Consider the following 15,618-nt stretch of genomic DNA (forward strand, 5'->3'; position numbering starts at 1 on the left):
AGCATCATATACTGAGTTTTCTTTCTCTTTAATGTTTCAAGATTGAAAACCATTAAATTCATATATATCTTAATAAAAAATTAACTCCTGAAAATATGAGCTTCAACTCATCGAGAGCTTCTTAAGTGTTAGATATTTATAAGCATTATTACAGCAACCTGCACACCTCCTTTTAGAGATAAATAAATGTTCTAAGGAGATTAAGAGGCTTCCTCAAGGTAAAATATTATTATTGTGCGATGGAGCCAGAATTGAAGTCACTTTGCCTTCTTTTAACTCTCCGTGATAGTCATGTATATTTTAATGAGACTTTTAAAAATTATTAGTAGTTACTGTAATTTTTTTTAATAAATGTAAAAAACTAGTGCTTATCGTTTTTATTGTGCCAAGATTATAGGATTATAAATACTCGTCATTTCATTCAATATTACCAAGTTAGGTATTATTAAACTAAGCTTTTAAAATGTTACTATCAGGGGCACCTGGGTGGCTCAGTTGATTAAGCAACCGACTTCAGTCAGGTCATGAGGTCATGATCTTGTGGTTTTTGAGTTTGAGCCCTGCATCTGAGCTGTCAGCTCAGAGCCTGGAGCTTGCTTCAGATTCTGTGTGTCTCTTTCTCTCTCAAAAATAAATAAACATTAAAAAACTAAAAAAATAAAATGTTCCTATCAATAAACACATGACTTTTCACATTTTGGATTTTCTGTTTTTTGTTTATATACCCCTTAATCAATTTGTTTAATTACATTCATTTTTTGCTTAGTGTTCTTTACATAAACATCTTTCATTCATGTCTTTGTTAGATCAAGCAGGCAGACAAAAGAGGATGCAGGGGGAAGCGGAATCATTAGAGAGAAACCTAATAAATAAATAAAAAGGCCTAATAGTTATTGACTACACCTTATATACTATAGAGGGTACATTCTCTTTTCTCTACACTTTGGAATGTTTATTAACGCTGGTCACAAAATGATCTCGGTAAGGCAAAAAAGTATACAGGTTATAATCTCTGCCCACAGTCAAAGTTAGAAATTAATAAGTAAAGTTTAAATTAAAGACCCTACCCTTAAGAATAAAAAAATACTGAGGGTAAAGTTGGGGGTGGAGGAAGAATCATCAAATACATCTTTAATTGAAGATAGCAAAACAGCAATTCTAGATTTTTCTTTTTCATGGAGGTAATTGTTTTAGGCTGTGAAGTTAATATGTGTAAAAGACCTGGATAAAATAGATTATTTTTAATAAAAACAAACATCCATGTTGAACTTCGGGTGTAGAAATTCAACTGATGAAAAATTATGAGCGAAGTTGGAAAAAAGAGTCCAGGAGCTTCTTCCAAAAAAGCCACTTGTAAGTTAAATATTTTTACCCATTAATTTATTCAACAAATATTTATGTAGTACCTATTATGTTAAAGGCATTGTCTTAGCCAGAAACTTTGGTTTGTTTTTTATGGTGTCCCCATCAATAGGTCAAAGGAATAAATCCACATAATGCCTGAACCTTTCACCTTGAATAAAGTTGCATGAGAACTGGGCTACCATATTTTAAGTTTTGGCCATGGCACTAACCAAACTTCCTGCAGCTACATCCCCATAAAGGAGGAATATAATGTACCTTCCCTTCAGCAGACAACTATTGTGCAAAGATTTTGAACTATGCTATGAACTATGCTAATATAGGCAAAAAGTATACAGGCTTCATTCTCTGTCTACTTTATAGGTGGGACAAGTGGTTACAATTATGCCTAATTGTTCTCACATGTACAAACATTCCATGGTACACAAATTTAGCTTTAATGCATATGGTTTTAGTTGATAAAAAGGTAATTGATAAGATTCAACATCTATTTTTTATAAAATAGGAAATTAGTAATAAGATAAAACTTTAACATAATAAAGATAATTTATCTGAAATCAATGGACAAAAATAGAAGTTCTAAAGTCTGAAATAAAACAAGGAGTGCTGATGTATCTGTTATTTAACATTGTTCAGTGACTTGTATTCAACATAATAAGACAAGAAAAAGAAATAAATACAGTTTTCAGAGAGAAAATTATCATTACCTGTGGATGATTTAATTGTCTACTCAGAATACTCTAAAGGATCAATTTAAGACTATTAAAACTAATAAAAATGTCAATAAGATATAGGCTACAAAATAAATATATAAATTAATAGTTCTATAGACCAGTAATAACCAGTCAATACAATAAAAAATAGATCTTATTTACAAATAAAACTTTAACCATGTATAATGCATTTAATAGGAAATGTGCATAGCTTATTTAAAGGAAATTCGTAAAGACTTGGGTCACTGGGCTGGCTCAGTTGGAAAAGCATGCTACTCTTGATCTCAGGGTTGTGAGTTCGAGCCCCACATTGGATGTAGAGATTACTTAAAAATAAAATACAAAAATTATAAAGACTTACAAAGTAGATTTTTAAAAGCCATCAATAAATGAGATATCCCTTGTCATGTGATTTTATTTTATTATTATTTTTTAATGTTTATTTTTGAGAGAGAGAGAGCAAGTGGAGGAGGAGCAAGAAAGAGAGAGGGAGACACAGAATCCAAAGCGAGCTCCAGGCTCTCAGACTTGAACTCACAAATTGCGAGGTCATGACCCGAGCTTAAGTTGGCTGCTTAACTGACTGAGCCACCCAGGTGACCCCGCTTGTCATGCGATTTTAAAAGTTTTACTATATTAAACATGTTGATTCTCCCAAAATTAATTCATACATTTAATGAAATATCTTTTTAAAACACATTGTGTTCTAGGGAACAGTATTCTAACGCAACTGGGAATAATAAATGTGCACACTGTACTGTCATAGAAATAGTTAAGTGCAGTCTTTAACATGATGATGGAGTGTAGATGCTTATTACATCTACATGGAGTGAAGATGTAGTATTTGTGCAATAAAATAAGTAATAAGTAACAAAAGTAAAACAATTTTTTTGGTTGTTTATTATGAGCCAGATATTATGTAAAGCACTGTAGACATAAAAATCAGAACTCATTGGTACTTGCTCTCAAGTCTGGTGGGAAAGAGACTGCTATAAAGGGATCATAATAAAAGAATGGGCCCATGCTCTGAGAATAAGTGCTCCCTATTATGTGAGTGCTCAGGGGAGCCACAGCACCCAGGTCTCTACCTCCAGCCATTAGAAATATTTGCTCTTTTCTTCTTTCTATACCTTCTTCACATGCTGTTTCCTCTGCCAGGAATGCTCACTTCTTCTCCTGTCTGGCACACTCCTACTCATTCTTCAAATTCCAGGCACATCTCCCCTGCTTTGGAAAGCATTTTGTGAATCTCCCCACTGTACGGTGTTGTATGCACACCCAAAATTGTCCCATTGGATTTTTATTACATACGTGGTTCTCTCGCTAACTTTTCTAGGCCTGGAAGCCTGTCTTAATCACCCGTCCATCCTCTCTCTTTTCTTTCTCGCCTTCACACCTCAGCAAGTTACGTGGTGCTGCTGTTTACATGGCCCACGCTCAACACATGGTGAGAAGCAAAAATATTAAGTGCAGGTTGGATTACGTTATCTGAAAATTGTTTGCAAGTAAAAATATCAGTACTCTTAATGTGTTTCTTTTGGGTACAGGTATAAATTTGTAAGAAAAGCAGGACAAATTTATCCTAAATTTCGAATACTTATTGTGACTGACAAAATCTCCATATAATTAGAGTCCAGGGGACCTCAAGTGCTAAGTTCTAAGTATTTTTTGACTTTTATATGTTTACTCACCTTTATTATTTTCATAAAGTTTGTATTTGTGTTGTCCTGAGGCATATATATAGACAAAAAGGGAATTCTCTGTCCTTAAGTAGCTCAGAGAATATTAGGAAAGTGGGACATTCACATGCAACCATAGATGTATCTATATCTATATCTATACCTATATCTATATCTATCTATATCTATATCTATAGGCTATATGCTATAAATGTATAATATATTATTATAATGTATAAATGTATTGATGTATATATCTCTATATAGAGACTATATATTATAAGAGATTGATTATAAACATTAATATATAAATATTAATTAGTTAACATTTATATTATATATTTATTAATTTGGGAGGTTAATTTTTAGAATTCTGACTACTTTCTGATTTAAAGGACAAAGTGGAAAGATAACACATTAAGGCTTCCAACCATTGCAGAAAGTCTTTGCTCTTACACTTGATCAGTAGAAGGTATGGATTTTAAAGAAATCTTTCTTCAATGATATAGGGTCTTGCAATGCCCCAACGTCATAATATATATGATTTAATTATTAAAATCAATTCTTAAAATTTATTGGAAAAGGTTCTCTAGTCTGTGGGAATGTAGTAGTGAACAGAACAGAATTTTTCCCTCTAATACTCTTACATTTTCTGACATTTAAACCACTCTGTTATATCACTGTGTTTTCTTGTAGAATGTTTTGGCCAAAAAAGAAGGAATATTGGAAGATGTATTTATTTGGTTATTTGCTGATTTTGTTCATTGGCTTTTGATCAATCGAGATTTTATTTTATGATGGTCACTCTGTAAATTTTCTGTGGATTTTGAAGTGATGGTAATGATTATAGTAATTACCACCTCCTTGGTGAAATTGCTTCTTTCTGAGAAAAAAATTGTGCTTTCTTCATATGTTGGTAACAAGTGACTTAGGAAGCCTGACAGGTCCCTGTCTTTCCTAAGAGCAACAGTGTTGTGTCAGCTCTGTTTGCATTTTCCTGGGAATTATAGCTTGTTTATTATAATCCTATAAAGATAATTATTAAATAGTTGCTCTGACCAATTTGACCTCTTGAAGTGATAGTTCAAGGAGGGGAGGAAGGATTTAAAGAAAGATTATTTTAATCATTTAACTCTCTTTGTCTCCATGGGAAAGTTGATGGTTGTTTCTCTGAGCTTGGGGATTACGTAACAATAGTGTCAATTTGCATTTATATAACCCTTCCATATTGCTTTATATGTATTTATATGGATTTTTCATTAGCTGTCCATAGAGACTCATTACCAAGGGCAGGGCCGGTATTATCATCTCCACTTCACAGCAGAGGAAACTGAAGCTCAGAGAGATCTCTGCCAGGGTCTCACGGGCAACTCGGGGATGAGCTGGTACTAGAACCAAGGTCTTTGCCAAGCGGGAGGTGGCTGTTTCCAGACACTGGCTGCCTGTCTGTGGCACAGCCGGCGAAGGCTGTTCTGGATGGTTACACAACTCCTGGAGCATTATTAAATATTAAGCAACATCCTTAATTCTGGAACTGAATACTAAGATCGGGCAAGGGCTAGGAAACATTATTTCAAAGGAAAAGTGCCGACTCTAATTATTTTTGTTATTAAACAATATTCCACTTAAGAATACTACCTTTTTCCCATTAAAAACTAAATTAGCAGAAGATACAGAGGAGCACAAAGAAGAAAGTAAAAATACTAATGACCGCTAAACACTTAACATGTTTAACATTAAGGAAGTGTTTATCCTTTCTATGAACATATACACAATTTTTAATAAAATGAGATGATATTATAAATAGTGCTGACCAATCGGGTTTTTCCGCTTAACACCGTAGCATGAACATTTCTACAAGTTGTTAAGTAATGCTCTTTTGAGAAAAGATATCAAACTTTATACTTTTGTTATTAAATTAATACATGTTCATTATATAACATTTGAATAATACAGAGAACAATACAGAGTGCTCCAGAGCTCAACTGTAAACTGGTGTTTACAGTTTAGTGCATATAGTTCTGCATTCTTCTATGAGGCCTGAATTTTACTGGTTACCTGGGCAGATGAAAGTTAGAAAAACTTTGCCCTGATGGAGAAGAGAACATCATTTATTTTAGAAAGTGCATATTTTCCTCACGAGAGCCAATATAACAACGTATAAAAAACAAATACGTCATTTATAATAATCGTTTCGAACATCCACAAAAAAATCCACTCCAGAACGCACCACCACATGGGAATCCTTCTACAAGCTGAATCATCTTTGGCTATCTTCAAATAATTAGGTGGTGTGGGTGCTCTGATCTGCCTAATAAATTTAACTATCCTCTTTTAAAGATAATGCTTTTGGGTGCCTGGGGGCTTAGTCGGTTGAGCATCTGACTCCTGATTTTGACTCAGGTCATGATTCCAGGGTCGTGGGATCAAGCCTGTCATCGGGCTCCCCCTGGGCATGGAGCCTGCTTAAGATTTCCTCTCTCTCTCCCTCTCCATCTGTTCTGCATGCTCTCTCTTTCTTTCAAAAAAAGAAAAATAAAGGTGATGCTTCAGAGTCTGTGAACTCTTCCAGCCTTGCAAAATGAATTTCTCAGTTCAGTTTTCAGTTTTATCTGGAAGTTGTTCACTGCTTGGGTGACATAATACAGCCTATTATGGATCACAGGGTAGTAGTGATAATAGTTCACTGAGATTAGAGGGGTCAGATTGCTTTGTGAGCCATACACTGGCAAACACATATTGCCATGTAACTGAAGGGACTTCCAGATTAGTTGAGTACACAAATGACATTCGTAGATAACTTTATGTTTATTTAGCAAAGTAAAGTACAATAAATAATCAGAGAACCAGGGGTGCATATTCATTTAAGGGATAGTAATAATGCCTGACCCCTAGCAGACATTTATTAAACGCGTGTTACGTGTTGAATGGGTGAAAAATCCCAACTGAAGAAAAATTGGCCAAGAATGTAAACATCTCATTCACAAAGAAGAAATCCAAATGACCGATAGACACATGAGAGTTTCACAACTTTACTAGTAAATGCAAATTAAGACAGTTTTTATGCATCAAATTGGGGAAAATCTTAAAAACTTGGCAATAGGAAGGGTTGATCTGAATGTTGGGGATATGGCACACTTGTATAGGGCTGGCAGGGTATAGAAAACGATATTCAACTTCGGGCAATGATTTGGCTGGCTCTCGTAACCTAAAACTAGAACTAGCCTTTGCACGTTTGGATATGTACATAAGAACCACTCTCGCTCATGTGTCTAGAAGGAGACAAGCAGAGGAATTTTACCACAGCGCTGCTCACAATAGCAAACCACTAGAAAGAAGCAATCTTTTGTTATTAGAAAGAGGAAATAACACACAGAAAAAAGGAACACAAGATGATACCTATAGACTGCAATATTTACAAACATTATTATAACATGAAATAGCTCTATGTATATTAGCATACTTTTCAGTACATAATTTTGAGTGAAAAAAAGCGAGTTGCAAAATTATACACAGGTGAAGCTTTACGTGCTTAAACAACATGTCCAAAACTATACACCAATGGATGCCTATGTAAGCATGTGGAAGGAGGGAGAATGATCTGGAAGAACACACCCCAGTGTGTTCTTTTTTACAGCAGTGGTTGTTTCTGGGAGGTAGGGAAGGTGGACAGTAAGAACAGCACTGGGAGGTGGCAGTTTCTTAAAGGGCTTTAACGGTAGGCATACAGGTTTATTGTTTTTCACTTACCATAAAAGGTGTGGATGCAAATTTGACAATATACAAAAGGTAATGTTAATTCCCGGTGGTGGAACTATGGATAATTATGATTTTTGTACTGTTTTGCGTTTTAAAATAAGGGTCACTATGTGTACCCACTCACTAAGTAATTAATTTACATGATACAAAATTTAAAAAGTACAAAATATTCCCTCTTTCTCTCCTATTGCCTACTCCCATTTATAGTTCCCCTTCGTAGAGACAGGTAATCATTGGTACTTTCTTATGGCATCTCTCTCTCTCTCTCTCTGTGTACACACACACACACACACACACACACAGAGGAATGTATTTATCCTTTTTTTCTGCACATGGTACCAAATTATATCTTTGAGGACTTTCAATACCTGTTCATACAGAAGTGTCTTCTTATTTAAACAAATTTTTAAATGTTTATTTATTTTTGAGAGAGAGACAGAGCATGAACATGGGAGGGGCAGAGAGAGACAGGGAGATACAGAATCACAGAAACCGAAGCAGGCTCCAGGCTGTGAGCTGTCAGCACAGAGCCCAATGAAGGGCTCAAACTCATGAACCGTGAGATAATGACCTGAACTGAAGTCGGATGCTTAACCAACAGAGCCACCCAGGCGCGCAAATGTTTTCTTATTTTTAATGACTACATAGTCATTAAAAATAGTCATAGTATTTCATACATAGTTATAGTATTTNCTCTCTCCTAAAAAAAAAAAAAAAAAAAAAAATTAAAAAAAAAAAAGAAAATGGGTGAAAGTCTTGGCACTCTTGTTCCTCAGCAGTGCAGGATGCTGAGTGTGGGACTCTCCACAATACTAATTTCTCTAGATAATACATTATATACATATGACGTGCTACTATTACGTATATATATGTGTGTATGTATATATATGTATATATATATGATGTGTTACTATTACTACCAATGGAAGGATGCAGTGAAGGAAATTGTTGGGGGCAGACAGAGCTGGGGAGCTCTGCTCTAAAGGGGTGGCATATGCAAAATGACCTCCAAAGGCTGAAGGAATCATAAGACCAAAGAAAAAGACCAACAAGTCCAGCCTGACAAGAAATGGTTTATTAAGGAGACTTATGGACAGAAGTGTACCGTGGGTGGCCACAAGACATGCAGGTGTCCACAGCCTCACCTCCCCAAAGACCTGCTTTTATAGCCCTAGAGGCTGGGCGTATGGCTGGCAGACCACTGGGAAGAGAATGTTTAAGTCCACATGTGTGTCATTCTCATATCTCCAGAGCAGATCAAGGGTGTTATGCGGAGGCGTACTTAAGGGTGTGCTTAAACGAAAAGAAAGAATGTGGGGTGAGGGACTGTGCTCAGGAAGGCTTTCAGGTCACAGAGCGGTCACTATGGCGGATTTGTCTATGATGGCATTGGTCTGGTTCACACAGGAGCTTTGGCGGCCCAGAACTTAGTGATTGGTGAAAAAGTGAGATCCACATCCATACCACCCTGCTAGTGGATCATCGGATTTGCAAGTCCTTACAATCTTAAGTTATCGGGATTTGATTGATCTGGAGGAAGTGATAAAGAGAGGAGACAGGAAAGGGGACTTTAGTAAAGAGTTTGGAGTCCTAGCAAAGCAAAGATGATCAGGATTCATTCCATCACCATTAAGCCTTCCTCTCTCCAGCCTTCATGCATTCATTTGCTCATTCATTCTTTCCACAAATACCACTGGGTACTTGCTAGGTTCCAAGCACAGCTCTAAATGCTAAAGATGTATAAACGAAACACAAAACAAACAAAAAGCATTCCTTCTCTTCAGGAGCTAGGTTGAGTGAAATTACAGAAAAATCCTTTCTGGTATTTTTCCTAAGGACAGTCATGGATTCAGAATTTCTATATAGTAGGAGCAGCCATCTGGTGAGAAGTGGGGGCTAGAAACTTATTTTAAAAGCACATTTATTTATTAAATCTACTGTTTTTTTTAAAAGGTAATTTTTGGGGGTGAGATTGGGATCCTAAAGGATATCATCAAAAGATAAAACCCCCCAAGGCCATCCCTTTGCTTAAGTCAATATTTTCAGACAGGCTTTTTGAATTTATATCATTGTATTGTAAATAATTGGCTGAATCCAAAAGGCACACTTTTCGTGGAGAAGACCTTGCTGATAGGAATAAAACAGGGGACAAACAAGGTTCACTTGGGGACAACTGGTGACGGAGTTCCCACATCGCATCTTTTCTGAGCTGTGCAGAAAGAGCTTGAGCTTTGCAGCCTGTTTTTACATACCAGACCAGAGCTATGATAAAAGTCACATGACCTTGAGCAACTCCTCTCTGAACTTCATATCCTCCCCTGTGAAACTGAGAACATAAAGCTATGCCTAAGATTCTTATGTGGACAAAATGTAAGGTCCGACCTATAGCAGGCACTCAGTAAACATTTCTTTCCTCTCTCTTTGCCCCTATGGTCTGAAAGTCTAGAGACTGAAAGAGGTCCAGTGATGCAGAGAATGGACAACACATAGGAGTTCTTTCTCACTTGCCTGTTTCTCTTCCTGCCTAAATCTGTCACACTGAGGTGTGAAAAAGTCATTTGATCTACTGGGGTTTCCAGTAGTGAGAGAGGCACTGTGCTCTCTCCCATGTTTGTGTTTATTTTGTACTTGCTTCTGTTTCTGCCCAGAATCTTATTCCACATCGTAATATGCTTGGCAGATGTCTGCTCTGTGTCCAAGACTGCACTAGCCTTCCCTTTTTGGGAAGCTTTATCTGGAGGCCCTGCAGAGGATCGGTGCATTTCCTCCTGGTTGCCACAACATCACTAACCCCGACCTACCTCTGTGTGCTGGATATTGGCTGTTTGACCCTCTGGATCCTTTTTCACCCTGTGTTAGTTTCCTGGGACTGCTGTAGCAAACTAACGAAAATTTGGTGGCTGAAAACAGCAGAAATGTATTGTCTCAGTTCTACAGCCTGAAGGACCCAATCAGGGTATTATTAGAGCCATGCTCCCTCCAAAGGCACTAGGGAAGCATCTGTTCTGTGCCTCTTCCCCACTTTCTGGTATAAATAGCCATTCCTTGGCTTGTAGATGCATTGCTCCAATCCTTCATTCTCACAGTCTTCTGTGTGTGTGTGTGTGCNGCCCACTTTCTGGTAAAAATAGCCATTCCTTGGCTTATAGATGCATTGCTCCAATCCTTCATTCTCACAGTCTTCTGTGTGTGTGTGTGTGCATGTGTGTGTATGCATTACTCCAACCTTCATTCTCACTGTCTTCTCTCTCTCTCTCTTTCCCTGTGTGTGTGTGCATGTGTCCAAATTTTTCCTTTTTATAAACATGTCAGTAATACTGGATTAGGGCCCACCTAATTTCCAAATGAGGCTACATTCTAAGACACTGGGGTTAGGACTTCAAGACACCATTTTTGGAGGACACAATTCAATCCGTAACATAGCCCTTCTCCATTCTGTATTCTGGGGGAGAGAAATGCCCTTTATGAAAGCATCTACATGCTCTCAGACATCACTCAGTATACTGTAGATTGTAGTGTAGATTATGGTGTAGACTGAGGGGCAGTAGAGAGATGTGAGGTCAGAGTTTTGAGTGCCCTGGTGATGTACTTCCCGTGGGCTGGCCTTGTGCTGACTCTGTCCTTCAGTGGTCAGTCACTGCCTCATGGGCAGTTATTCTTCATAACTCCTTCTCCTTCTAGGGCTGCTGACTACTCCCTCTCCTGGTGTTTGAAACCTGGGGCTGGTAACTGGCCATATTAGCCCCAGGTCACTGCACCACGCTTTGTGCTTCTCTCATATGAACACCTTTGCAAACAGTCCATTTGGAAATAAACCTCTTTAAGGAACTGTACTTTGGGTGCATCTTTCTTTTCTGTTGGGATTTCGAAGGATAATTATCAAAAGTGTTACTTTTCGGGGTGGCTGGATGGCTTAGTCGGTTAAGCGTCCGACTTTCGCTTAGGTCATGATCTCGCGGTTCGTGGGTTCGAGCCCCGCGTCGGGCTCTGTGCTGACTGCCAGCTCAGAGCCTGGAGCCTGTTTCAGTCTGTGACTCCCTCTCTCTCTGACCCTCCCCTGCTCACGCTGTCTCTCTCTCTCTCTCTCTCCTAGAAATAAATAAAACATTTAAAAAAAATTTAAAAAAAAGTGTTACTTTTCTATTAAATATCTTATCTGTTTTATTAACGATAGTATACATTTCTTCAGGGCATGTATCACACCGTTTGTTAAGCTCTGTATCACAGCACTTAGCATATTTCCTGCTGGTAGTTGATGTTGAATAAACATTTTTGGTGGGAGGGAAAGGGAGAATGGAAAGAATGAAGGGTGGAAGGACTATAGACACCAAGTGGTTTTCTCACCTTGATGTAGTTTTCTGACAGCCTCAAATTCTTCTCCCAGACTCTAAGTCAACTCAGTAGCCATTCTCTGTGTGCTTGCTCTGTGCAAACCTCTTCACGGGGTGTTGTGGGAAGCTGGAAATTAAAATGTGGCTCATTCCTCCGGCAAGTTTTGTCAGTGAATGGACCGGTGTAGCTAGAGGTTAGTGAAGTAGGGGGTGTCTCTTGGTAGAGTTGGAAGTAGGGCATTAGACTAATAGGAGAGGCTTGGAACAGCTTCTATGGATACAGGGAGAGGATTGATGAGCGACATTAAGGGCCAAGGTGAGACTGCATGGCAAGAATTTATAATGCATCTAATCCAATTTATCCTGTACTCTGCTACCAGATTAATTGTCCTAAAGTACATTGGGGTAATGTCATTCCATGCCTTAAAATCTTCAATGACTATTTCCTATGAAGAATGAGCCCCTATTTTGCCAAAACCCTCTTACTTTCTGATACCTATTTCCCCCTAGTTCTCTGTCCTCTAGTTAAACTAGATGAATCTCTATTCTTCTGATAGCTTCCCTTCCCACCTCCATGCCTTTTCTCATTAATTCCCTTTCACCAAGAAAGAAAGGTCTTTTCACTACTGGGAGGCACTGGTGGAAGGTGGAGGGCAGAGGGGAGGTGAAGTGAGACGGGAAGTCATTTCTGCCACTCATTCTTTGCCTCTGGAAGTATCTCCTACAGTGGTCCTGTCTTCCAGCCTGGACGTCCGGACTTTAGGCTTTCATCCTTCTTCCCGGCATGTCTCCTGCTCTAGGGGAAGCATCAGGGCCCTGTGGCCATTCATATCTGGGTTTTCCTACTGTTTCCTGTTTAGATTTTCCCACACCTTTGATATTCTCTCTAGTGAACCATCTGATTTGACCATTTTTCTGATTGGATCCTGACTATAGGCCAGGCCTCTGTACTGTGCCGTCCTCCTCATGAAACTTTTCATAATCTTGCTGAAAAGGAATTTTTTCTTTCTTTAAAGCTTCTTTATTTAAAAAAAAATTTTCTTAATGTTTATTTATTTTTGAGACAGAGAGAGACAGCACGAGCTGGGAAGGGGCAGAGAGAGAGGGAGACACAGAATCTGAAACAGGCTCCAGGCTCTGAGCTATCAGCACAGAGACCGACATGGGGCTTGAACCTATGGACAGTGAGATCATGACCTGAGCCGAAGTCGGCCGCTTAACCAACTGAGCCACCCAGGTGCCCCTTTAAAGTCTCTTTAAAGTTTAAAAAAGTATCTGTTATTCCAGCTATCATTTTTTCTCATAACATCATTAAAATGTCTACTAATTTTGAAACAAAGAAGAAATAATCTCAGAAATTGAAGACGTGATTGACAATTATGAATTCTTACTTTATGTCCTTTTATGGGCTCAAACCATTTGTTTAGTGTGGTGCTCTTTTCTTCCCTGCTACTAGTTGTAAGCTCTTTAGGGCCATACTGCTCTTGGTGTTTCTTTTTCTTTTTTTAATTTTTTTAATGTTTATTTTTGGGAGAGAGATACACACACAGTGTGAGCAAGGGAGGGGGAGAGGGAGACACAGATTCTGAAGCAGATGCCAGGCTCTGAGCTGTCAGCACAGAGACCAATGTGGGGCTCGAACTCACAAACCGTGAGATCATGACCTGAACCCAAGTTGGGCACTTAAGTTGGCCTGAGCCACCCAGGCGCCCCTCTTTAGGCTTCTTTTTTTTACAGCATCTGGCAAAGAACTTTGTATACAGTACTTACTTATTTAATTGGATATAGACATTAATTGCATGCTATGTATATATTCATTTTCATTTCATTTTCTAATTATTCATTGCTAACATACAGACACAAATGAAATTTTTACATTGATTTTTGTCCTGAGACCTTGTCAAGTACTTATTTGTTCTAATTTTTTTTTTAGATTCTTTACAGTTGTTTGATACACTATTATGTCATCTGCAAATAAAGATAGTTTAATTTCTTCACTATATGGATGTCTTCTATATATATATATTTTTTTTTTTGGTGACAAAAATTATATTTAGATTTAGCCAGCTGGACTCAGTTTAGATGATTCCAATTTTGTTGGCAACATCCAAAGCATCATAGTCGGGAGCCAGTCGAACGTAGGCTTTCTTTTCTCCATCGGGCCTGATCAGAGTGTTGACCTTGGCCACGTCAATGTCATAGAGCTTCTTCATAGCCTGTTTGATCTGGTGCTTGTTGGCCTTGACATCCACAATGAACACAAGAGTGTTGTTGTCTTCTATTTTCTTCATGGCTGACTCAGTCGTCAGTGGGAACTTGATGGCATAGTGGTCAAGCTTGTTTCTCCTGGGGGTGCTCTTTCGAGGATATTTGGGCTGCCTTCGGAGACACAGTGTCTTGGGCCGTCGGAATGTAGGTGACGTGCGGATCTTCTTCTTTTTATGACTGTGGACGCCCTTCAGCACTGCTTTCTTGGCCTTCAAGGCTTTTGCTTTGGCTTCGGCTTTGGGAGGGGCAGGGGCTTCCTTCTTTGCCTTTGGCGCCATCTTCGTGAAAAGCGTCTTCTATATTTTTTAATATTTAAATATTTCCTGGGCTTGTTGCAAGAGACAGCACAATGTTGAATACGTCTAAAGTATCTTTGCCTGTTCTTGACTTTAGGGAGAATATATTCAGTCTTTTATCATTAAGTATCATGTTAATTATAGGTTTTTTTGTACAGATTCTTTATGGGGTTGACTAAATTCCTTTCTATTCCTAATTTGCTGAGGTTTTGTATTATAAATAGGTGTTGAATTTTGTCAAATGCCTTTTCTTCATCTGTTGAAATTATCATATGGCTTTTCTCATCTTTTTTTCCTATTAATATAGTGAATTTTACAGACCATTTTTCAAATCAAAGTCTATATTTTTTTGTATTCTGTTATGAAATTGACTTTTGATTATAATAGGTGTTTGTAAATTTTATCTTCAGGAATTGATTCTCAAGTTTTCAGATTTGTAGACCTGAAATGTCAGAGAAGTAACAGCAATGTTGAAGCCTTTCCTGATAGTTATTTCATGCTTCCCACTACTATATTCAGAAAGACAGATATGACTGGGCTAGTGTACCAAGGTCAATAGCATAGAGTAATCTTCCTTTAAGTGTTACTCAGGAATCCCTTGAAACAGAATTACTTATGGTGCTTGATGAAATTGTAGATTCATGTCTACTTCAATTGATACTTCTTTCATACTCAAGAGACCAGGGCTGTGATACCTACATTTTAAACAACTTTCACAGGAATCATTCCTACCAAATTTAGAGAATCACTGCTGCATACTTAATTATGTTTGTACGTGTGGGTTTGCGATTGGGGGCTCACAACATATCTTTTCTGCTTTTTGATATAAAAGATATTATTATTCTGATTTTATAGATGTTAAAATTGAGGTTCGGTAAGGTTATAAAAACTCACTTGAGTTCATTCAGCTAGTGAGAGAGTCAGGATTGGAACCCAAGTTAGAGCCTGATGTCAATCAATAGCATAGATGCCTTCCTGGGCATTCGTAGTTTATATTCCAAATTAATTTTGCTGGAACTGTCCTTAAGATTTTCCCAGTCATTTGCTTTGCTTTATCTTTGTACAGGTTTTTACATCCTCATTTAAGTGGAAAATTTTTGTGATTCAGCTAAAAATGAAAACTGAAATTACTTTCTTTGTATTTAAATTTAAAAAAATATTTATTTCTTTTTGAGAGGAAGAGAGACAAAGCATGCCTAGGGGAGGGGCA

General features: G+C 37.8%; 1 pseudogene; it reads right to left on the reverse strand.

Annotated features, from left to right (window-relative positions):
- Positions 1-13,875: 13,875 nt before the first annotated feature.
- On the reverse strand, positions 13,876-14,390 carry LOC144226335 (large ribosomal subunit protein uL23 pseudogene; annotated as a pseudogene).
- Between the last annotated feature and the right edge of the window lie 1,228 nt (positions 14,391-15,618).

Source organism: Crocuta crocuta, unplaced genomic scaffold (genome assembly GCF_008692635.1).
Source record: "Crocuta crocuta isolate KB4526 unplaced genomic scaffold, BGI_CrCroc_1.0 scaffold282, whole genome shotgun sequence".
NCBI classification, from domain to species: domain Eukaryota; kingdom Metazoa; phylum Chordata; class Mammalia; order Carnivora; family Hyaenidae; genus Crocuta; species Crocuta crocuta.